General features: G+C 42.0%; 2 pseudogenes across 2 annotated transcripts; one reads left to right on the forward strand and one right to left on the reverse strand.

The window, feature by feature from the left end:
• The first annotated feature begins 1,306 nt into the window (after nucleotides 1-1,306).
• Nucleotides 1,307-4,630, forward strand: LOC143562457 (putative F-box/FBD/LRR-repeat protein At4g03220; annotated as a pseudogene). The gene is made up of 4 exons (XR_013140553.1): nucleotides 1,307-2,252; nucleotides 2,388-2,579; nucleotides 3,514-3,837; nucleotides 4,465-4,630. The product of XR_013140553.1 is annotated as a putative F-box/FBD/LRR-repeat protein At4g03220 (transcript).
• A 5,413-nt stretch (nucleotides 4,631-10,043) lies between these two features.
• On the reverse strand, nucleotides 10,044-24,387 carry LOC143619138 (tropinone reductase homolog At5g06060 pseudogene; annotated as a pseudogene). The gene is made up of 3 exons (XR_013151670.1): nucleotides 23,966-24,387; nucleotides 10,640-10,918; nucleotides 10,044-10,373 (listed from the first exon to the last, which is right to left on the reverse strand). The product of XR_013151670.1 is annotated as a tropinone reductase homolog At5g06060 pseudogene (transcript).
• Between the last annotated feature and the right edge of the window lie 411 nt (nucleotides 24,388-24,798).

The raw sequence follows: 24,798 nt of genomic DNA on the forward strand, positions 1-24,798 counted from the left end.
TTGCATCAATCCTTGGTTATCTTTTATTATCATTATTATTTTAAAGAGTTTTTTATATTATTTAAAGAGTTTTTCTTTTCTTTTTTTTTATATAATGAAACTTTTTTTTTGTCTTTTTTCAATAAAGAAATTGTTTATGCAAGCAACATTTTTTTTATCTAAAAAGGACGTTTTAATATTTAGAGTATGTATTTTTTAAATATTTTTTAAAGAAGCTTACATTTTCTTAAAAAAACCGCATAGTTTTTAAAAATACACAAATCATTTTATCGTTTTTATAAAGAGATTAAACACTATCGACTTGATAAACAAGTTGGTTCTTTTCTAATGTGCCAATAATCTTATACGTTCAAACCTAACAAACAACGGATTTTTTTGTCGGACGGAATACATATAATAAGATAAAAATATACAAATCATTTTATCGTTTTTATAAAGAGATTATATAATTATTTCTGTAAATATATTTTTATAATGATAATAAATGTTAGTTAATGATAAAGAATAATAAACATAAATAGAAAGAAAATCAATATTACTATTATGATAAGCTTTACAGAAAATATTAGACTAGACGTTAGTAATACATTAAATAAAATTGTTAAAAGAAATTGAAAGTCGGGTGCGACGAGTAGTTACGTTTCTTAAATTGTAAAATGACTTTTAAAACAGAAAAGAAGTTTTCTTTTTTCAATTTTATAGCGGGAAGTAACAGAGTTGAGAGCAGTTTTCCCCAAAATTATACATTTTAGGGTTTAAAGCAAAGGCCAGAGCAGAGCAGAGCACCACCCAGCATGGTTACATCGAAAAACAATTGTACGGTCTCTTTTTCTTCCCCTAAAGCAGGTTTACAGTTTGATTTTTGACACATTCACTTACGCTTGTATGATCTGTTAATCAGGTTTAGGTTTTTTTTTGGTTTACAAATTCATTTACATTTATTTATTCTCAGCTTTTCATCTGAGTGAGTTAGTTCGTGTTTGGCTTTTAACTACTGTTATTATTAAATGGTTGATTGGTGTGCTAACGGGTCAGACCCCCCACCCGTTTATTGGTATTCTAAGGACCCGGAACCTCACCCTATTGTAGCTCTGATCGGTTCAGGTTGAGCAGACGGGTCAAATCCCTAATCTTGAGTGTTTGGTATGTCCTAACTGTTGAATGCAATCAAATTGCAGCTGCAGCTGCTTATGGGTTCAAAAGACTAAGACATTATGCATCTGGTTTAGCAAACAGAAGCAAAGGAAACACAAAACAACCAAAATACATGTGAATTCTTCTCTTTTTCAAGGCAGAATTAAGAGACATGGATACCGGGCTTAATGAAATAATGGAGAATGTAGAAGATGATAGACTAAGCAGCTTGCCAGACGATCTCATCCATAAAATCCTATCTCATGTCAGCATCAAACACGTTGTCCAAACAAGCGCGTTGTCATCTCGATGGAGGTACATCTGGACTTCAATGCCTTACCTCAATTTCTCCACCCAGGATTTTCGTAGGCTGCCCAGGTTCTCAAAATTCGTTAAAGGGTTACTGTCCGGTCGAAATAATCAAACACAAGTGCATACTGTCAATCTCACTTTTCGCGGAAAGGTTAGCCACGAGTTTGTTCAAAGCTTTTGGACTATGCATTCTCCCACAACGTCCAGCAACTGAATATCACGTGCTTGCCTGGCCACGTGTACTATCTGGTCGAGTTCCCACCTTATATATTTAGTTCTCAGTCTCTTAAACGTGCTTGCCTGGCCACGTGTACCATATTACGACCATGCCTATTTGGGTGCTGCCAGCTTTAACAACATTGACTCTCACGTTCTTTAATGACAAGTGTGCCGGTCTTCTCTCCAACTGCGCAAGCTTGAAAAATCTCACTTTGAAGAATTGTGTAATGTTGAATAGTTTTAGTATAAGTCATCCTGGACTCGCTAGTCTAATACTTGAAAACAACTATAGACGTGTCAATGTGGTTACACCTCAACTCAAGAATCTTACTATAAAAAAATGGCGAGGGGTACATGTGATTTCCGCACCCAACCTTTCCTCCTTGATGCATACAGATAATTATTATTCCTATAAGGATAATGATGATGGTCCTTTGCAGCTTCCTACCGACCTTCATCATCTAGAGAAGGTTGATATATGTATTGATCATCACCATGATGTAAAGGCATATACCTGCAAAATTATTTGTCTAATTCAACAACTCCATCGTGTCAAATTTCTTACACTTAACTTGGAACTTGTCAAGGTATGCTGCTATTGGTCCCTTAACGTTTGTTATGCGCATATAATAAAGGTTTCCAATATAGACAACGGAATATTCTTGTTATTTGTGTTTGCATACTCTATAAAATGGTGTGTGTGTGTGTTTGATATTTTGCAGTTTTTTTCTTCGTCAATGGAACTAATCTCGAATCAAGTTTATCCATTTGTCAACTTGAACAGTCTAAAAGTTTATCCAGTTTATGTTACCTCAGGAGAGCAAACACAAAATGAAATAACTATGCCTAATGAAGTTAAAAGTTATTTGCTTGGTGGTTCTCCAGGTGCCACATTCACAATGGTTTCATATGAGGTATTGGCATTACGAAGTATAATATTATTATTTACACATTCTACTTATCGCCCTGTCTAAAGTGACTACATGTTTAACTGAATCGTGTAGTTACAGTGAAGAGAAAACCCTTGATGTATATAAGTTAAAAACCAGAATGGTGAACTTGGGCTCTATAAGACACTTTGATTACTATCTTGGGCTCGTCAGCTAAATACAAGTAAACCCTAACAATAAAATTAAAATGAATATAGTTAACATTTTGATTACTTGACGCTCTGATTTAAGTAGAGCCTATTCTAATATGTGAACCATTCGTTAATATATGGGTTGTAAACGAACCGAAACCAAACTGAATTGAAAAACACCTTGTTCACGTTTGTTCGTTAAGCTTTTATCAAACAAGCAAACGATTCACGAACAGCTAACCAAACGGAATTTCTTGTTCGTGTACGTTCGTTAAGAAAATGAACTTGTTCGTCAACTGTTCACGAGCACAAATGAACTCAAAACAATGTTTGATATAATTTGGCTAACCGAGAATGATTAGTGTTATCGGTTCGTTCCGGCTATCAAGTTTGTGTTGGTGTCATACAAATTGATCACATAATACTCATGTTTATTTTTGTTGTACAGTTAATAATCTTGCTTAAATCTATATGATAAGATTTGAAAAGTCATTAAAAGTATTAAAAAGCTTTAATCAACAAACATAAACATAAACAAAAAACATTAATGAACACATTATCGAACGTTCACAAACACAATTGAACGACCGTGGCCTCTGTTCGTGTTTGTTCATTTGGTTAATTGAACGAAATTTCTTGTTAATTTTTTCTAACGAGCGAGTATTGATGAATAGCTCGCCGAACTTTCATTTACAACTCTATTTAGTATTGGAATTTATGATGACAAAAGAAGAGAATTTAATATATGATCCATGCAAACCTTGCAGGAGATCAGAGTTGTGAAGAATGTTACATTAATACAAAACCTTACGAGAGAATTGCAAGAAAGTATAATGGAGAGCCACATGGCAACAGTGCAAGAGCTATTGGTTGATATGCGACGCAAACATATAATGGTGGAGAGGATTGAAGCATTATTGAAACAGGTGCCTACATCCCATCGGAATAAGGATAAGATGGTAACAAGGTTTTTGGGTTTGTGGAAAAAGGCGAACCATATCATGAAACATTTGATGGATTGGATAAAAATTCAATGTGATAACAACTTACATGAACCTACTACATCATCACAACCGTGTTCATGAAAAATAGTAAGTTTTTGATTTTTCATTTCATATTCTCACGTCTGAAAATCTGTCAATTTTCTTTTATGGCAATTTGCATATATTTATATGTTTATTTAATATATAAATATCTATATATTATTTATGAAAGTTGTAAGTAAACTGATTATGTAATAACTTTAAAAAATGAGTTACAAAAAGGGATATTTTTTTAAACCTAACCCTGTTCCAAGCACCTGTACATAGGCGTTCAATTTGTCGGTCCCGCACATGGCCTTCAGGGGGCGGGCAACCGCCCAAGGCCCGCTCTCCTTAGGGGCCGTAAATTTTAAATTACTCTTTATGGTTTTGTTTTAAATAATTTTTAAGAAAAACAACTTACAAAATGATGCAATGGAAAATGCTTGTTTGTGATACTTCACTTCATGTATGAGTCTAGTTAATAATGGATACAAGCTACTACATCCCATTACTGAAAAATTATGCATACAACTTTTTATATGTATTTTTTTTTTACTTTTTCTTAAAATATTTTATTTTATGGTCCATTTTTTCTACTCACCCCAGGCCCTTGGATTATTTAGGATTCTCGGGGATGGCCTCTTGCATTGCGGGTGGTGCTAATTTCTTACAAATTTTTTGTAATGTTTTCAGGTTCCTAGCTGACCTAGATCGAGGCATCGAGTTATCTTCCTAGGATGACGAAGTTTTATATTTCTTGTGGGACAGTTTATCTTTTTTTATTGTGTGTGCGCGTGTTGCTACTTATGATTTTTGGCTTGTAATATTTCTAGTTATGATGCTTACTCATCACCTATCACACTATGTAAAGTTTTAATAGTTTTTGACTTTTTGGTAGTCAACTTTGCAATTCTGAAGATTCAAAATCATTTGGACAGGATTTTGTAGTCTTGCTCCAAATTTAATTTTGAATATTTTTATGAAATCATGTACCCTGTTTTGGAGTCTGCAGGTGTCATTTTGTATTTTTAGAGAAATGAATTTCGCTTATGCATCCTACAAGGATTTGGACCAGTGTAATAGTTAAGGTTGTTGAAACAGCAAAACGAAACTAATTTTTCACTGGTGAAGAACTGAAAGAGGTGCATGAAACATATATAAATTCGGACATGATGTCGGACAGAGGTGCACAAGTTGGTATTTTCAGGAACCGGTTATGGTATGGTCAACGAAAGTCAAAACCGGTTCTGGGTATAGTCGGGTATTTGACCAGGTTTTCTAGTTTTTTTTTTGGGATTCGGGTAGGGTAAGGTCAGGTTTTGATCGGGTATTTCTGATTCCGGGAAGAAATTCTGTGGGTCGGGTACGGGTAGATTCCGGTTTTGGGTCGGGCCGTAACTGGGTATTTTGTGCACCTCTATTGTCGGATGGTGCAGGGCATGTAACAATTCGGTAGCTGAAAGGGTTTTCCGTCAATCCAATGGTTACATATGTCATCGATGCCTTGGCCAAATAAGTCATGCACACTAGGAATGAGATTGATACCAAACCGGTAGCGCAACACTGATTTAACAAGTGAACATATAATTTAAATACCGTTGCGATTTTATCGGTTTGGTATAATTTAAATACCGTAGAGACCGGCCGGGTGTAATCAGACCCGAGACTGAGAATTATAAAAATAAGACTGATGACAATCCGACGTTCACTAAGTTGGTCCGGTTTCAGGTTTTCGGGTAGGAATGTAGGATCAATATCTGCACAACCCTACTTGCAACCATAAACCCAACCCTGATAAGGGGTGATGATTAGACGAGTTAAACAATGACAAGTTCAAAAGTGAAGATTAATCAGGTTTTGGGTTGGCTAATATCGTGAAAATAACGTTAAAAATGGCGGAAGGTAATCACGCATCATGTAGTTGCGTTGATAGCCGAAAGACAAGAGTACATGCACCAATCGACCGATGGTTGAGTGCTATGTGCCTTATGTCCAAGGCTTGATGTAAAACTACTATCGAGTCTGGGTCTCGTTGGATGCAGCCTCTGGCTATTGGTGAAATATACCGGGTACGATGATGATGGGTTGGCTAATATAACTCATTTGTTACACAAATTAACATGAAACGTATAACAAAATCGGAGACCTCGAAGACTAGCCGTTTTAAGTTTATGGGTTTTGAGAAAAGTTTCTATTTAGATAATGTTAGCATATAAAGTTTTATAGTTTGATTATTCCTTTTTCATTTGCCTATTCATTTCCTGTATTGAATAACAACTCTTCATTTCCTGATAAACAAGTGTATATGAACTAAGTTTTATACACTGTAATGAGTAACCATATGGCACATTGATTCCATTAATGTCCGTTGTTCATTAACCCCCTTTGGTGGAAACTCAAAACCCATTTTCATCGAATCAACATGATACTTTCGAGTTGACCCGACCATAAAATAAGGCCCAAAGATATATCATCTGAAGAGTAACTAAACAAAAGATCCCTATATATGTTTAGTCAGCACATCATAGGCATGATCCAAAACTATCACTACATACCGAAATGCATGATATATTAGATTTCACTACTTACTGTCATAAACTCCAATCTTTACTAATAACTTTCAAACCTGCGTGCTAACCGGTAAAACTCCTAAATCCAATGCATCAAAAAATGTCCATATCCGCATGTCTTTGACTGCTTGCTTCTTCTTGCGCGACTTCTTTAATATTAATACGTGAGATAAAGTACAAGTATATAAAATTAGCTGATAAAAAAAAGTACCTTCTTCCTTTATGAAGCTAATTTCTTTTCTTTTACGAGGTATGTGATCGGTAATCCTTAGAGGGGATTAGGCTCCAAGCAATAGAAAGAAAAGAGAGAACGCTTTGGGACAATTTTCTCGGTATTTTTCATTATGCAAAACAAAATTTAAACATGCACTAGATCAATGGATTAACCACCCATGATCCTTATTTTATGTCACTACCACTAAGTTAGGAACATGGAAATAATGCAAGACTAGGCAACAAATTAATTAAAGAAGAGTAATAAAACAGGAACGATGTCTTCATGTTTGGAAACGGGTCGGCCTGTTAATCTCTCGTTTGGGCGGAGCATGCTGTTGGGCTGGATCTGGTCCGTATCATCCCCCTCTCCTTGAAAAACTTCATTGTTCGCAATGTCGGAAACATCTCTTCCAATGTGTCTTTGTCTTCTCAAGTGGTTTTTTCTCCCATTTAATCAACAACTGAGTTTTTCCACGAGCATCCAAACGAACGTCCAATATAGTTTCAGGCAGGAAACTAATTTCAATTTCATATCCGAATTTCTCAAGACTCCCTCTGTTGTTTCCATGACATTTCTTTAACAAAGAGACATGAAACACCGGGTGAATGCGAGACTCCGGTGGTAATTCCAATCTGTACGCCACCTTACCAATGCGCTCTAGGATCTTATACGGACCATAAAAACGACGTGAAAGTTTATGATTCGAACCAGTTGCCACCGACGATTGTAAATACACATAATCACCAACTTAGAACTCTTTTTCTTGTTTGCATACTTGATCATTTTTTTCTTAGCAACTTCAATGGAAACCTTAATTGGTCAACTATGGGCTGATGCTCCAGAAGGGAATTCTCAATCGATGCAGTTTTTGTTTCACCCGGAATGTAGTCATGGATCGAAGAAACATCTCGGCCATATAAAGCTTTAAATGGGGACATTTGAATAGTCGAATGATGAGCTGTGTTGTAGGAAAATTTAGCTAACTACAAATATCGTTCCCAGTTTCTTGGTTCGTTGAAAACGAATGCATGGAGATACATTTTGAGGCCCAGTAGACTACCTCGGTCTTACCGTCCGTTTCTGGATGGTATGCACTGGAATGTAGTAACTGAGTACCCATGAGCTTAAATAACTCCTTCCAAAAACTACTAATGAATACACGATCTCGGTCCGAGACAATTGATTTCGGCAACCCATGAAGACGGTACACCTCACGCATGAAAATAACACTAAAGAAATAGAAGTGTACCCCGTTGGAAGTGCAATGAAGTGGGCGAACTTAGACAAACGATCAACGATCACCCATATGGCCGTTTTTCCTTTTGAATTGATACCGGCATGGCCACCGACGAAAGAAGAGTGAAACTCCGGTAACAAACAGTTTCAGATATCCGAAATTGGTGGCACCAATAGCTTCCCATGAATATAAACAAGACCCTCACAGAACTGATGATGAGGAAAACTCGAAGGATCAGCCTGAATATCTTGAATTAGTTAAATGCTAGGTTTTCATGTGGGACTTGAGAGAGTTAAATGCTAGGTTGGCTTCGGGGTTCCATGCGAACTCTTTGGCTTTCAAAAGGTTGGTGAGGGGAGATGCAAGCCGAGTGTAACCCCGAACAAAACGGCAATAATTGCCGGTTAGACCCAAGAAAGCTCGTAAGGTAGTGAAAGAATATGGCGGTGGCCACTGCTGGATGGCTTGGATTTTATCCGGTTCCGGAGCAACCCGGCGTTCAAGATTTTGTGGCCTAAGAATGAAATCTCTTAAACACAAAAAACACATTTTGAGGCCTTAGCATCATACTGGTTGTTGATAAGGGTATTGAAAACAAACTTGAGATACTCATAATGGTAAGCTTGAGTGGTGGAACTATATATCAAAATGTCATTGAAGAAAACTAAGACAAATTGACGTAGTACCTTACGAAACAAATCGTTCATGGCCGATTGAAATGTCGATGGAGCGTTGGTGAGTCCAACCAGCATGACAAGAAACTCGTAATGACCATCGGTGGTGCGGAACGCGGTTTTGTGAATGTCTTCATGTGAAACCCGAATTTGATGGTAGCCGGAACGTAAATCAATTTTAGAAATAAAATGTTGCACCATGAAGTTCATCCAGAAACTCATCAATAGTCGGAATAGGAAACCATGAGCCATCTTTCTTTTTTATTACCAAAACTGGTGATGAAAATGGACATTGGCTAGCATTAGCTTACCAATTTGATTTATCTAGTCAGGATCAGGTGATTCCTCTAAGTGAGTGAGCATGGCCTTATCAGCTTTTGTGTTTCCATGACCAATTGTAGGTCCCTAAACTGGATCTCACAACTTTTTCTTGAATCAAACTCTGTTGTTGGTTAGAGAAAATCACCAACAAGTTAACCACGATCTCGGTTCTTGAATGTGTTTGAATTATTTCCAATAAAGGAAACATAAGAAAATAAGGTTGAGATAGAGTTGTTGAGGGTTGCTATTTATGTCAAAAGGTTAAGCATGTCATGCCTTCTTTTCATTACTTGGGCCCTCTTTTCATTACTTGGGCCCAAATGGGCCGAATTTACAATGGCCTAAGGTCCAAACATAGATAACAAGATAAACGAAAACATAAAGTACAACCGACAGTTAACTAACAAAATACAATAGACTTATAACATGAAATGAGCTCTTTATTTCATTTTCTTCCCGCCTTTTGGCACTTTGTAACGTAATAACGCAACACCAATTGTTGTTGGTTAACTCTTTATTTCAACTTCTTCATTGAGATGTAGTAAAACCACGAAATTATCATTTATATCTTGATATTCGGATATTCCTACTAATGTGCAGACCAACATGAATACTGGAAAATAAGAACAAACAACAGATAAAGTAATCGACAATTTCATTAACGATAGATCAAATGAACCTCGTATCTTACAATGTGAATAATGATAATATTTATACAAGATGAAAGGGCGGCTTAAGGCACGGTTATTCCAACCATCGCAACTCTTGGTGCCACGATCGTTTATGACGGTTATTAAGCAGCTCCGATATGTCAAAATAATATCCTTCCCTTTTATCTTTATCCTTACTAATTAAGAATACAAATATTTCATAAGTACAAAGAACTAATAATACATATCATGTTTATAATTCATTCTAATAAGCCATAGGATCGATCAAGGGGAGTAAACTCGGGTTAGGTATTGAACCAAAGCTCTAGCTCTGATACCACTGTTGATATTCAGAAACTTGGATTGGTCGGATAACTTTAACAAGAAAGAGAGGCACGATTATAAGGCTTGTGATTTTTATTAAAGAATTGCACGATTATATACAAGGAAATAAGCAACACTGCCTTATATAGGCTACAAACGAACGCAAACAAAGACTGAATCAGAAAATAGCAAACCAGGCTGATCTTTAGTGATGGAATAGGCCAACTCCAACGTTGCAAACAACCTCTTTATTTGAACTTCAAACTTGATAATAAATCCAATTTTAGACCACACCACGCGCACACACACAAGCAACCAATATAAGAATTTTGTTATTGAAAAACAACGTAAAATTGACACACAATTGTTTGGTGAATTTCTTGATCATGGGAATGCGTTGACTGAAAATCCTCCGTCAACAGCGATTAATTGGCCAGTGATGTAAGAAGCAGACGGGAGGCAAAGGAATGCCACCACTGCTGAAATTTCATATGGTTCTGCAGGTCGTTTCAAAGGAGTTCTAGATACCAATTGATCCAAAAACTTCTTATCACTTAGCAACTGCACCAAACCAATTAAATATCCCATTAATATTTGATTAGACAACAACTATAATAAAAAGAGATGCAAAATCCTTCACAAGCTGATTTATTGCACCTGTATATGTATAAAGTTTTTAAAGTTTATAACTCATGAGCATTGTCTCCAAAATTTCGAGTATACAAAATGAGTACTGAAACCATGGGCCTTTATATACATTTTTTTCGAGTATACAAAATTTCGAGCATTGTCACTTTGAGATTGCTTTCCTGACAAGCTAAATCTAACATTTCAATGCCAGCTTTTGCATGACTTCACTACCCATAGTCCCATACCAACCGCCTATTTGTACAAACACCTAGCCATTTTCCAAACCATTTAAAAAATTGAATATCTTTAGTGGCTCCATAGATAGACCCCCTAGAAATGTTAATTAGACCAGCAACAGAAGAAGTGAAGACAATGCTACCAACTCCAGAAGACTTTAAAAGAGGGTGAGCAAGCTGAGATAGATGGTAACAAGATTCCAAATTGGTAGCCATGAACATCGAATACTCCTCAGCGGTAAACTCCGTGGTAACAGTCTTAAGCATGTTCGTCCCAACATTATTTATCTACAATAAACCTTGATAGATCGATATCTAGTATATGAGCCTTGACTCGTTATAACTTAAGATAACTACTATTTTATCGTCATTATTTATTTTTGATGAATTACTCTATTTAGCAAGTTTTGTTCCTCCTCACAAGTTACTATTCAATTTTCATTGGTTTCTGTTGGCTCTTGGTGCCACGTTGCAGTAATCTATGGGTCCACTTGCTATATATATAGGGGTAGGTTAAAATAAAAAGAGATAGTTTCCTAGGAAAACTAAGAATAAATCATAGTCATTGGATCATGTTTGAAGAAACGTAGATCGACTCACTGGTAGACGATCAACTTTCCTCGGGTGTGATTATGCTATTTCACCGATGGATCTCTGGGATCTGGATTCTTCCACCTACAAAATGAACAGCACCGTAAACTTACCCCTCAGAAAGGGACAGAGGGGTCCTCTTTGGGGTAACCCTCCGGTGTGAGAATAAGAGTTTGTAGGAGAAGATAATAATCTGAGAGTAAGGAAATTGGAGAGTATTGCTTAATATAGCTGAATACTGTGTAATTGGGTGTCTCTCCTTGTGGAGTTGATGTGGTATTTATAGTGCTAGGGTTTCCAATGATTGGGCTCAGACCTAATTAGGGCCTTTTTGGCCTCCTCCTATTGCTTCGCGCCACGTGTCCTTGGGACACCTGGTGCTTTTTCATTGATTATTGCACATAGGTTTTGCTGAGTTGTCCACCTTTCATTGGCAGCTGTCAACATCAGCATATTCTTATTCCTTAAAAAGATACCTTCTGGAAGGTTGTCTGTCGTGCACAATCAAGGTTGCCCTAATCCTGATTTGGATAAGGACGAGGTTGATTATGTGCATGTGTGATATGCGCCTATCGTGAGGATGCGCGAGGTCTTCTCTTTATTCTCACGCGCAGATGTGATATGCACAAGCATGTGATATGCGTCACGCGCGGATACGTCACGCGCAGATGTGATATGCGTGAGCATATATGGTGCGTGAGCATGTGGTACGCGTGAGTATATGTGATGCGTGAGCATATGTGATGCATGAGTATATGTGATGCCTGAGCATGTGATGCATGAGCATATGTGATATGCGTGAGCATATGTGATATGCGCCATGCGCATAGGTTTTGGCTTTGTGCCTTCATAATATCTTGATTTCAAGCCTCTTGTCTATATCTTGTGGGTTGACCCGCCTCGCTCGGTGTTGAGGCGGGTACATACCTCTTCAAGCCCCCCCAGTCTAATGTGTGTCTTGTCTCGCGCGAGCGAGGTAAGATAGATATTAGACTTAATAGTTTGCTCTTTTAGTAGGGTTTTGTCTTATTCTTCTTATTACTCGTCGTTGCGCGAAATTCTATCCTTTTGGTTGAAACGAATCGTCTATGTACGTGGTTGGTTGTTGCTGACATGCGTCAGTGATGGAGACGTGTCAGACTTTTCATGTGCTCGAGGTGCTACAGTTGCCTTTCATGTCCCCTCACATAGTGTCAGGGACACGTGTCGCGCTCGCGTTGGTCCGTACCTGCGAGTGGTGGCGCATGAACTCTGGCAGCCCCTGTATCTTTTCTTTTCGTGTCCCCTCACACAGTGTCAGGGATACGTGTCGCGCTCGCGTTGGCTGACACCTGCGAGTGGAGGCGCGTGAAGTCCGATCAGTACCAAATTTTCTCTCTCCTGGGCCTATAAAAGCAAGCCCTTAGAGTTTTATCCTTCATCTTCCTTGTTGTTTATTCAGAGCTTTCCTTTCTTTCATTCTATTCCGATTACCTGTCTTCTGCTTCCAGATCTCTGTTCTTCAGAAGCATCCTTTGTCCGATTTTATAGTTGTATGTCTGATAGCTCAGACAACACAATCTCCCCTATCCATCGCCGTGTGAAATCGTTAGTAATGTCTACATTGAAGAAGACCGGCAAGGGGAAGAGGGCTGCTGAGACCTCATCGGAGGAGGTAGGGAAAACCAAGGCAGTGAAGAAGTGGGATGAGATCCCCTGTAAACTGAGGCAGTCCGATTTTGACAGCCTTATCGCCTCTCAGGGTTTTCTCCCTGAGTATGGCTGCATGCTGCCGGCGGCTGGGCAAACGGCGGCGGACCCGCCCACCGGCTATATATCCCTTTATTGCCATTTTTTCACCCACTGCAACCTTCGTCTCCCGATGACAAGGTTTGTGGGTGCGCTGCTTAGGTTTTATGGGATTCATATATCCCAAGTCCATCCGTTTGGACTCGTGCGCATGACTCATTTTGAGTTCATGTGCAAATCTCAGCGCGAGGAGCCCACCCCTCGGCGCTTTCAGTTTTTTTATAAGCCCAAGATCCAAGATTCTTGGTTCTCATTTATTCCTCGCAGTCAGAAGGTGAAGTGCTGCACTGTTTCATTCAAGAGCCTTCATGACTGGTCTGAGAGATTTTTCTATATCAGGGCTGGTGTGATCCCCATCCGCATGACCATGCGCGCGATCTCTTCTGCGCCTGCGGATGTGGGTGTCTTCAAGAACCCAACTGGCGCCTGGGTAAAAAAGTTGACTGCCGAACCATCCCCCGCCAAGAATATTTGCCAGGAGGCGCTGGTGGGGGTTGGTATGAGCAGGAGGTGGGCCGACAGCGCGACTGAGCCCGTTATCCAAGTTGACGGCTTGTGTAAGTTAACTCATTGCATTACTTCTGCGCGAACATAAATCGTTTTTCTGATATCATTTGACTTGTTTTGTGCAGTCAGCAAGGAGTATGTCCACGCCGCCTATGATGAGCACATGGAGGGTGACTCCGTCGCGCTGGGCGCTGGGGAGGTTGGCTTCCCCGATCGCTTCGATGACATGTTCATCCCTGTTGATCTTGGATTTCGCTTTGACAGCGACGCGCCTGGTAAGCCTTTTTACTTATGCTTATGCCTTTATAATACAAGATTTGGCTAACCTTTCTGTTGCGTGTATTGTAGACGCGCTTGAGAACTACGAGCTAGAGCTCGCGGAAGAGGAGGAGGAGGAGGAGGCTGAGGTGCCCCAACTAAAGCGTAAAGCTAAAGGGAAAACTGGCGCAGGGGCCAGTAAGAAACAGAAGAAAGATGATGCCCCTGTTGTTCAGGATCCTCCTACTCAGGCGAAGGGACTTGAGAAAACCCAAGTGTTTACCACCAAGTTTTCCTTGTCTTCCCTGCCTCAAAAAGTGGGCCGACCTCCTGTCCACACGAGGTATGGTGGCACTACCTCCTCCCTTCGCGCGGCGGAAAAGGGGAGCGGCGTTGCGCCTGCCGTTTCCTCTTCGACAGGTATACTTTGCTTATCCTTTATGGTTCTATGAGCGCGATTCTGATAGAATTACTAATGAATCTTTGCTCACTCAAATGTTTGTAGAGCCGGCGACCTTGGTGGATCAACCTCAGGCGCAACAAGGTGCCGAGCCTGCGCCGGAGGTCGCTTCGAAGTCCCCTGTTTTACCCTCAAAAAAGGGGAGAATGGACTTCATGGCGATGTTTGACTCGCGAACGGAGTTGCGCCAAGGTATGTATTGCGCTTTTATTTTCTGACTTTTTTTTCTTTTAGATCAAGTCATGAACCATTTCTTTTTGTTGATTTTTTCATAGGAGTCATTGCTGGCGTACAAGCTGCTGGCGGCATTGCTGGCGCCGGTGCTAGCGCCGTTGATTCTGCTCCTGCTCCTGCAAGCGCTGAATCTCCCCTCATCGGGATTACTAAGGAGCAGGAGGCCGTTTTACGCGCCGACCTGGCGGTGTCGAGACCTCCCTCACCTCCTCCCGCGCGTAGCCCTCTTCGCGATACTGATTTTGGTTCTAGGTCGCAGGAGAAAAGGCCTGTTTCAGAGGAGTATGAGGAGGTTCAAGTTGAAGGCTCCGACAGCGGCCGTGCCAGCCCTGCAGCGCCACGAGGTTTCGCGGCGCCGTCTTCTCGTGGGCCTGGCGCTGACTTTTCTGCTTCATCCCCGCAGGTATAAGTTTGTTTTTGCTCCGCTGCACGGACTTCCATATTAGTGTTTTGATGACTTAGATCATTACTTTGTGTTTGCAGGAAGCCGATCACATTTACCGCCCGAGATGGAATATTACTGAGGACAGCTCATTTCAGTCCATGGGTGTGTGTGAGGACTTCTGGGCTCATTCTGTGCCTCCAGCTGAAAGGAGGTTTCAGGAGGACCGCGCTCGCGATGACTTGCTCAACGATCATCTGTTTTCTGGGTCGGCTTTCTTTGCTGCCTCCCAAGAGCTTCGCTATGATTACGTAAAGGTACGTGATGCTCTTGCGGAAGCCAAGCAAGAAGCAAAAGTGTCTGCTTGGAATCTTTCTGATGCTCGAGAGAGAGCTGAGAAACTCCAAGCAGAGCTCAGCGAGAACAGAGCAAGTGCCAACACCGCCTTCGTGAAGCGCGGGCATGAGCTACAGGCTGCGCGGGAGAAGCTACAGGCGGCCGAGGTGGACGCGGCCAAGTACGCGCGTAGAGTGCGCGACTTGGAGCTGGACGCGGAGGCGCGTGACCAAGCTCTTGTCCAGTCTATAACTGACAAATCATCATTGGAGAGTGAGGTTGCGCGCCTGAAGAAGGAGCTGGCGGCCGCTTGGGCCGAGAAAGATGAAGCCTTGGCGACGGCAGCGTCTAGCCAGGAAGCACTCGAGCTTGCGCGAGCGGAAAAGGAAGAAGCCTTGGCGGCAGCAGCGTCCGACAAAGAGGAGCTGAAACAGACTAAGGAAACTGTTGAGTTGTTAAACTCTCAGATTCCTGCTCTTGAGACGTCTGTTTCTTCCCTCGCGCAGGATCTCCAATGGCTAATCTCACAGGGTATGACTCGTTGCGCTTACGCGATGAAATACTCAGACGAGTTTCAGGCCCTTGTGATGGATTGCAACGCTGCCGCGCGCTTGGTGGGTCGAGCTGAAGGGTTTAAGGATGGCTATGAATATGGCATGCTGAAGAAGAACCCATCCGACTACCCTTATCAGAGCAACGTTGCCTGCGCGGACATGGCCGAGATGGGGGAGAAGTATTTGAATACTCCCATTCCCATCCTTGCGCAGGTATTTTAACCTTAATGAGATTACCTTGACTTATTTTCCAAGTCTTTTTGTACTAATATTTTTCCTTATGATTTGCAGATATCCGCGCTTGCTGACCAGCCCGATCTCGGCGCGCTAAAGAAATTACTTGACGAGTGCGAAGGGGCTGGTGGCGGCGATGATGGCGCGGGGAATGCTGCCCCTGCTAGCGGCTCTGGCGTGGCCAAAGGACCCGCTCCTGACACTATTGTGACAGAAGGCGACTCCATTCAGGACGAACATCTTGACTATGGTCAGTTTGGAGATGACGAGGAGTGGGCTGCGCTAGATGCTGAGGGCGGTGATGAGGACGATGAAGAGGTTGACGTCGACGTGGAGACTTGAGAAGCCCTTCATGTTTTTTGTTTTTTATTTGTAGTTTTGTATCTCATCATCTTGTAAACTTGTAAATTTCAATGCTTTGGAATGAAATTTTGTTTTTCCCTTATTCGCATCTTGCGCATTCCCCATTCATCTCTTTATATTGCATGTTTGCTTGTTGAATATAAGATATGCTTGCACGTTGAAATAAGAACAAGGTTGTAAGGAAATTATTATACTTAATCCTTGTCATATTGTAAGTGATTTTGCAATATCCTGACTATGTTGACACGTGCTTTGGCGCTTCATTATTCCTCTTTTGCGCGACGTTATCGCGCATTTATTATAGGGAATTATGAGTTTTTTAGCCTTTACGTGTCAGTATGTGTTACTCTGATATCCATTACAATTTCATGCGCGACCTCGACCTGAGACCTTAACAACTATGTTTTGGCATTTGCTTTGCCTTAATTGTGCTTAGGTATTTTTATGGTCAGGCTGCGCAGCATGTAGGATGGATGTTGTGAGTGATTTGAGCTAAGGCTCACATTATTGGGCTAAGGCCCTGAGCTAAGGCTCATATTATTGGGCTAAGGCCCTGACGTTTTAGAGTTAAGACTCGTTAACGCGTTTGATCTTGAAGCTCGCGCATGTATGTTTTACTTCGTTTTATTTTTTGTTTTGATGTCAATACAATGTTGTCATATTGCTCAAAATTAATAAAGGGAAGTGTGAAACATGTATGCAAAAGGTAATAGAATCCACATTAAGAGAAGATAGCGCGTATCATTATTCATAATGGCTTAAAGAGCCTTGATCACAAATTTGACAATTTTTACATGAAACATTTTCTAAGCTGTGCCGCGTTCCATGCGCGCGGGATCTTCTTTCCATTCAAATCTTTTAAAGCGTATGCCCCTTTTCCCAATTCTTCCGAGACTTGATAAGGTCCCTCCCAATTGGGGGACATCTTTCCCGGGGGTATCGCGCGGCTAGCTTCATTGTTTCGAAGGACAAAATCATTCTTCTTGAAGTGGCATTCTTTCACGCGCTGATTGTAATATTTTTCCAGTTTTTTCTTGTACTTGGCTTCACTGATGATAGCCGCCTCCCTGCGCCCTTCAAGTAAGTTGAGATCCAACCTCCTTTCGCGCTCGTTATCAATCTTGTTCATCATGAGCACTCTATGGGATGGGCATCCAATTTCTGCTGGAATCATAGCCTCCGTTCCATAGGTTAGGCTGAACGGGGATTCGCCATTGCTGGTTTTGCTTAATGTCCTGTGTGCCCACAGGACACTAGGTAGCTCTTCGACCCAAGAATGGAATTCTCCCTCCAACCTTTTCTTCAGCCCATTTAACAAGCTTTGGTTCGCGCGCTCCACTTGGCCATTCCCCTGAGGGTGGTATACTGAAGTGAAGATTTGGTTGATGCGCAATTCCTTAAGCCAGCTGGATATCTTCCTGTCAGTGAATTGTTTGCCATTGTCGCTCACAATTTCCATGGGCAAGCCAAAACGGCATATGATGTGGCTCCAGATAAACTGCTTCATCGCTTCGGCTGTGATTTTTGCTAATGGCTTGGCTTCAACCCATTTTGTAAAATAGTCTACTGCCACTACCAAAAATTTTACTCGCCCTTGCGCTTGCGGTAGGGGACCCACAATATCGATTGCCCATTTGTGGAAAGGCCATGCGGAGGTCACCGGAATCAAGTTGTTCTTTGGCCGCATGGTGTTTGGCACATAGCTCTGACATGCTTTGCATTTTGGATCTCTTTTAAAGCGTCCAAGTACATGCCTGGCCAATAGTAACCTGCGCTCATTGCCTTGGCAACCACCATGCGCGGGCCAGCATGTATTCCACAGATTCCTTCGTGTATCTCTCTGATCACATAGCTTGCTTCCTCAGCATCTAGGCATTTCATGAGCGGTCCAAGATAAGAGCGTCGATATAATGTACCATCAAGCAGTTCATAGTTCTGCGACTTGTGTCTTATCTTCCTCGCCTGTGCGCGATCGTCCGGTACTTTTCCCTCCTTCAAGAATTCCATTACTGGAGTTATCCATGATGAAGGGGTTGTATGAGTTACAAGGACAGACTTCGCTCCCACCGACGGGTTGCTCATTACTTCTACCCTGACATCTTTGCCAAAGTGATCGAAGCTGGTTGATGCCATCTTGCTCAGCGCGTCAGCAGATTTGTTTTCACTGCGCGGAATATGAATGATTCTGAAGCAGTCAAATTGCTCGATGAGCTTTTTCGCCTGCTCTAGATACAGAGGCATGGTGTTCTCCTTGGCATCATAAAGGCCATTGACCTGTGCTGCTACCAAGTATGAATCAACATGGGCCTCTAGCTTTTTAACTCCGAATTTGTGCGCGATGCGCAGGCCAGCCAGCAGGGCTTCATACTCAGCTTCATTGTTGGTGCTCTTGAAGTCCAACCTGATGGCGTAAGTATATTCCTGATTCTCTGGATCCACCAGCTTGAGGCCTGCGCCGGATCCTTCGTTGTTTGAAGCTCCGTCGGTGAATAATCTCCAAACATTTTCTTCATCATTGGCTTGCGGAGGGTCTACCTCGCGCTGAGCCTCTTCAATTTTTCCTTCGGGGACTTCTGCAATGAAATCAGCCAAGACTTGTCCCTTTATTGCTGGACGGGGCTTATAGGCGATCGTGTGCTCTCCTAATTCCAGCGCCCATTTTGTTAGCCTTCCCGAGAGCGCAGGGCGCCGCAAGACTTGCTGGATGTTGTAACCAGTTAGAACTTCAATAGGATGACCATTGAAATATCTATGAAGCTTGCGCGACGCATGTGTTAGTGATAAAACTAACTTTTCCATGATGGAGTAGCGCGTCTCAGGATCTGTCAGCACCCGACTCACATAGTATATTGGCGTTTGGATTCCCTTGCGATCGACCAACAATACTGCGCCGATGGCGCGCTCTCCTGCTGATAGGTACAATGTCAAAATTTCACCAGGAAGTGGAGCTGTGAGCGCGGGCAGATTTATCAAACATTCTTTTATCTCACTGAAAGCTTGCTCGGCCTCAGGATTCCATTTGAATTGGCTTTTCTTTAAGCAATTTCTCAATGTGTTGACAAATGGGGTAGATTTGCTTGCATGGTTCGCTAGGAACCTGTTGATTGATACCAATCTACCGTTCAGCTTCTGGACTTCTTTCATGGTGGATGGCGAGGGCATGTCAAGGATGGCCTCCACCTTCTCAGGGTTCACCTTGAAACCATCCTTGGTGACCATTACACCTAGAAATTTTCCCTCTTGTACGCCGAAAGTGCATTTGCTCGGATTGAGCTTCATGTTAACTTCCTTTAGGCGCCCAAAGGTTTCTTCGATGTCTTTGAGCATTTGTTTTTCCTCCCTGCTTTTGATCACCAAATCATCCACGTAGACTTCTAAGTTTCTTCCAATTTGCTCGCTGAAAACGGCATCCATAAGTCTTTGGTAGGTGGCTCCCGCATTCTTCAAACCAAAGGGCATTTTTGTGTAACAAAAAACACCCTTGTCGGTTCTGAAGGCAGTCTTGTCCTCGTCTTGTGGTGCCATTTGAATCTGGTGATAGCCCTTGTAGGCATCCAGGAAACATTTGAGCTTGAATGGCGCCACGGAGTCCACCTTTGCGTCGATGTTTGGGAGGGGGTAACAGTCTTTTGGGCATGCTTTGTTGAGGTCCTTGAAGTCAATGCACATCCTCCACGACCCGTTACTTTTCTTTACCATCACAGGATTGGCTACCCATGTCTGGTATCGTATCGGGCGGATGATGTTTGCTCACAATAGATCCTCAACCTGCTCATTCATGGCCCTCGCCTTCTCATCCCCCATGACTCTCTTCTTTTGAGCAATTGGCTCTACAGACTTGAACGTGTTGAGAGAATGTTGCGCCAGGTCTCGCGGAACCCCAGTCATATCAGAGTGTTGCCACGCGAAGACCGACATATATGCTGTGAGCAATCTTTTCATTCTCAACCTCGTGTCGTCTGATATCGTAGCGCCAATCGTGATCGTTTGCTCAGGGAATTTTGGGTTGAGAATCCATTCCTCTGGCGCGTTGTCTGCCATTGGAAGTTTCATTCTCCCTTCCCGTGGTGTACTTGTCACTGCACACAAATGATCTCGGTATACAAAAGTTACACCTGCTGGTGTTGGGAACCCCAACGCGCCGTGCGCTGGCGACGGTATGGCGTTGAATTGGGCAATCGTTCCTCTACCCAAGATCATATTGTGGCATGAAGTGGTGGGCAAGACCAAGAAGTTGACAACTTCGGCTCGCTTGTGTTTCTCATCCCCCATAGTTAGTTCAAATTGTATTTGACCTAGGGGATGAATGATTTCATTTGAAACACCAGAGATTGGTGCATTCACAATTTCGAGCCTTGCTTGGTCTGCTGGATCCAACTTCCTGAAACATTGCTCATACATGATGTCTGATTCGCTGCCAGTGTCCACCAGGACTTTTGACACTTCATAATGAGCAATGTGTGTAGTGATGACAAGAGGACTGCTGATGGAAGGGCCTCCCCTGATTCTTGGGAAGATTACTTGTTGCTCGCGCCAATCTCCTTGGATTTGCGCGTTTCTCTTTCTTGATCCTTGCCCTTGCCTTCCTCCCTCGGCTACACAGATTCTTTTGAACTTTTTACTGGCAGAGGCTCCTTCTGGTTGTTCATTTTCTGGTCTTGAGTTTTTCACCAGGTGAGCCAGCTTGCCTGATTTCACATCTTTTTCGATTGCATCCTTCAAGTGGTCGCATGCATCAGTGTTGTGTCCTGTGGACTTGTGAAACTCACAATACTTGCCACTGTTTGATGGTCCTTTGTGGTGTAGTGGCTTGGGGCTTTTGAACTGGACATTCTCAGTGCTTAACACTTGTGAAGGCGTTTTAGTGAGGGGAGTCCATATTCTTGGCATAGGTCTGTTAGGATCTCTGCCGCCTTCCGTCTTGTCACCCTCCCCGCGATTACGAACGTCTTTTTGGGGCTGGGGTGAGCTTGGTTGCGCCTGCTTTTCTGCGGAAGAAAAACTGGTTGATTGCAACCTGGACCATACAGAGTTCTGTTTGCCCCTTCTTTCGTTGTTGCGCGGTGCCTTTGCTTGATGCCCTCTTTCTCTCGCTCTATCTTGGGCAATTTGTTTTTCATTTCTCGCGAAGACTCGCGATGCTTCCATTAGCTTGGCCCAAGTGGTGGGCATGCCATCTCTACTCACGAGAGCTCGGCATAGTTGATCACTGCGCGCGCCTTGTATAAAGGCCACGCGCAATAGTTGCTCAGTGATACCTCCGATTGCCAGAGACTCCTGATTGAAACGAGTTATGTAGTCTTCAATCGTTTCATCATTCCTGCGCACGCAGTGCATGATGTCATCAGGGTCGCGCGTGTGTCTGCGCTGCTGTACGAAGTGAGCTTGGAACTTTTCCAATAGTTCCTCGAACCCATCTATTTGCCCAGTCGGCAAGATTTCGAACCAGACACGCGCCGCGCCCGTGAGGCAGCGAGCAAACATGTGACACCATGTTGGCATCGTCCAGCTTTCTAGGTTTCCAGTGTTGTAAAAACCTTGTAAGAAATCGTCTGGATCTGTTGTGCCGTCATATTTGCCCAAACCACTTGGCATCTTGGTCTTGTGCTGAATGGGGGCCTTCGCGATGCGCTCAGTGAATTTTGAATGTTTCACCAAGATGGCTGGCCTGTACGGTGTGGTTACGTCCACTTTCCCTCTCACTGGTGGGCTGTACGGTGTGTGCAGATCCAGATCGGCTCTGGCTCCAGGCGCCATGTTCATGTGTGCGCGGAGCTGTGAGCCTCCTGCATGAGTATCTCGCGTCTTCCTGATGCTGTGCACTTCTTCATCACTAAACTCAGCGTGTTCAGTGTGAACAGAGTGACCATCTTCATGCGCGCGCGCCCTTTTTGTTCCATGAACAGTTTGCTTATCAAACGCTTGCCTTTGTGTTAAGTCGGCTAATTTTTTGTGTTTGACCAGCTCATTGTACTTGTCCATTAGACGTCGTTGCTCGTTTATGAGCCATTCTTTAGGGTCATTGGTTTCATCTTCTGGACCCATTGGCCCTTTTTGTTTCCCGCAGGTAAGATTTTGGAACGTGAGATCGTCTGGAGGAGTTTCAGTCTGGCCATGAGGAGTTGTGATGAAGAGATGGTTACTGGTGGTGCGCGTAGAATCACGCGGCACCCTCAGAAACTGCTGTCCCTCATTAACATCCTCACGCTCAATATCCTCCAGAACTTGATCGCTGTTACGAACACCAGAAACCATGGTGAAAAATTTTTTTTTTAGAGATCTGATGAGATTTTGTTGCCGTTGTAACAGGTGATGGTGCCAATGAAGAAACGTAGATCGACTCACTGGTAGACGATCAACTTTCCTCGGGTGTGATTATGCTATTTCACCGATGGATCTCTGGGATCTGGATTCTTCCACCTACAAAATGAACAGCACCGTAAACTTACCCCTCAGAAAGGGACAGAGGGGTCCTCTTTGGGGTAACCCTCCGGTGTGAGAATAAGAGTTTGTAGGAGAAGATAATAATCTGAGAGTAAGGAAATTGGAGAGTATTGCTTAATATAGCTGAATACTGTGTAATTGGGTGTCTCTCCTTGTGGAGTTGATTTGGTATTTATAGTGCTAGGGTTTCCAATGATTGGGCTCAGACCTAATTAGAGCCTTTTTGGCCTCCTCCTATTGCTTCGCGCCACGTGTCCTTGGGACACCTGGTGCTTTTTCATTGATTATTGCACATAGGTTTTGCTGAGTTGTCCACCTTTCATTGGCAGCTGTCAACATCAGCATATTCTTATTCCTTAAAAAGATACCTTCTGGAAGGTTGTCTGTCGTGCACAATCAAGGTTGCCCTAATCCTGATTTGGATAAGGACGAGGTTGATTATGTGCATGTGTGATATGCGCCTATCGTGAGGATGCGCGAGGTCTTCTCTTTATTCTCACGCGCAGATGTGATATGCACAAGCATGTGATATGCGTCACGCGCGGATACGTCACGCGCAGATGTGATATGCGTGAGCATATATGGTGCGTGAGCATGTGGTACGCGTGAGCATATGTGATGCGTGAGCATATGTGATGCATGAGCATATGTGATGCCTGAGCATGTGATGCATGAGCATATGTGATATGCGTGAGCATATGTGATATGCGCCATGCGCATAGGTTTTGGCTTTGTGCCTTCATAATATCTTGATTTCAAGCCTCTTGTCTATATCTTGTGGGTTGACCCGCCTCGCTCGGTGTTGAGGCGGGTACATACCTCTTCAATGTTAATCAATGGTTGAGATTTAAAATCACCAATAACCGACATAGTTTCCTAGAATTACTCTTTAATCATTATAACCGACATAGTTTCCAAGAATTATTCTTTCATCATAATTTGTAATGCCAAATGTCAAAAATTGATTGGTTCTTACCATTCTTAAGAAACTTCTTATTCTTAGTTGAACCCTTTTCTATATATATATATGATTATCAATAAAATAAATTAAAATGGGTAAATATAATATACTAATTATTAGAAATTTTAATGTATATGGACGAGAGTAATTATGCAATATGTTTTTCACGTTGATAACATAAAACATATTTTCAACATTTAAGAAAATCAATAACAGAACTTACTAAGATGTTGAGCTTTCCATTGAACATGGATGAGACTTTTTCAATAAGCTGTTCACGTTGAGGACGAGAAGCGACATCGCACACAGATCCGGTAACATTGAAGCCTTTGGCAGACCATTCCTGTAAACGTTGGTTAAGTTCGGATTCAGTTCGGGAGCATGTGTGCACCACCGCACCTAGTGCCGCCAGTTCTCCAACCACAGCATAGCCAATCCCCCTTGTACTACCAGTGACTAGAGCATACATTCCGGCAAGAGACCATCTGGGGTTTATAGTTATAGTTGCATAACAGATTTTCGCCTCGGTGATCATGTTCTTGGGCTATTTTGCTAGTACCACCTTTCAGCTTTTTATTGGATTCTTAATTTTTTTCTGATCTATGGAGTCCTATTTAAAGACATAAGATACTAATTATATTTCATTAATTAAAATATGAGGAAAGTGAATACGGTGCTGTTAACCGTCTAAGCCTACACGCTAAACCTATCAAAACTACGTAGTTTTAATTAAAGATTCCTAATTTAACTAAAATATCATATAATAAAGCATGATTTTATCAATTAGTTACTAACCAAAAATAACCCATATCCCTCGATCTTTCTTTATGTAATCCACTGTTCTTTATGTAATTTCGTCTTTCATGGTTATTTAATCCTAAATTCAATTCTAATTCATCCATCATTCACACGAATCGTACACTAGAAAACAAAATCTTTCCCCCAATTTGATAACCTTTAAAATAATTGTGAAAATATTCGAATGGATTGTGTATTCTTTCAAACATAAGTTTTTCCTCAATTTGTAAGATAAACAAGAATTAAGAAGCTATCACC

The sequence above is a fragment of the Bidens hawaiensis genome, unplaced genomic scaffold, assembly GCF_021521415.1.
Source record: "Bidens hawaiensis isolate Kalapana, Puna unplaced genomic scaffold, B.hawaiensis_p1.1 tig00000001_1, whole genome shotgun sequence".
NCBI classification, from domain to species: Eukaryota; Viridiplantae; Streptophyta; class Magnoliopsida; order Asterales; family Asteraceae; genus Bidens; species Bidens hawaiensis.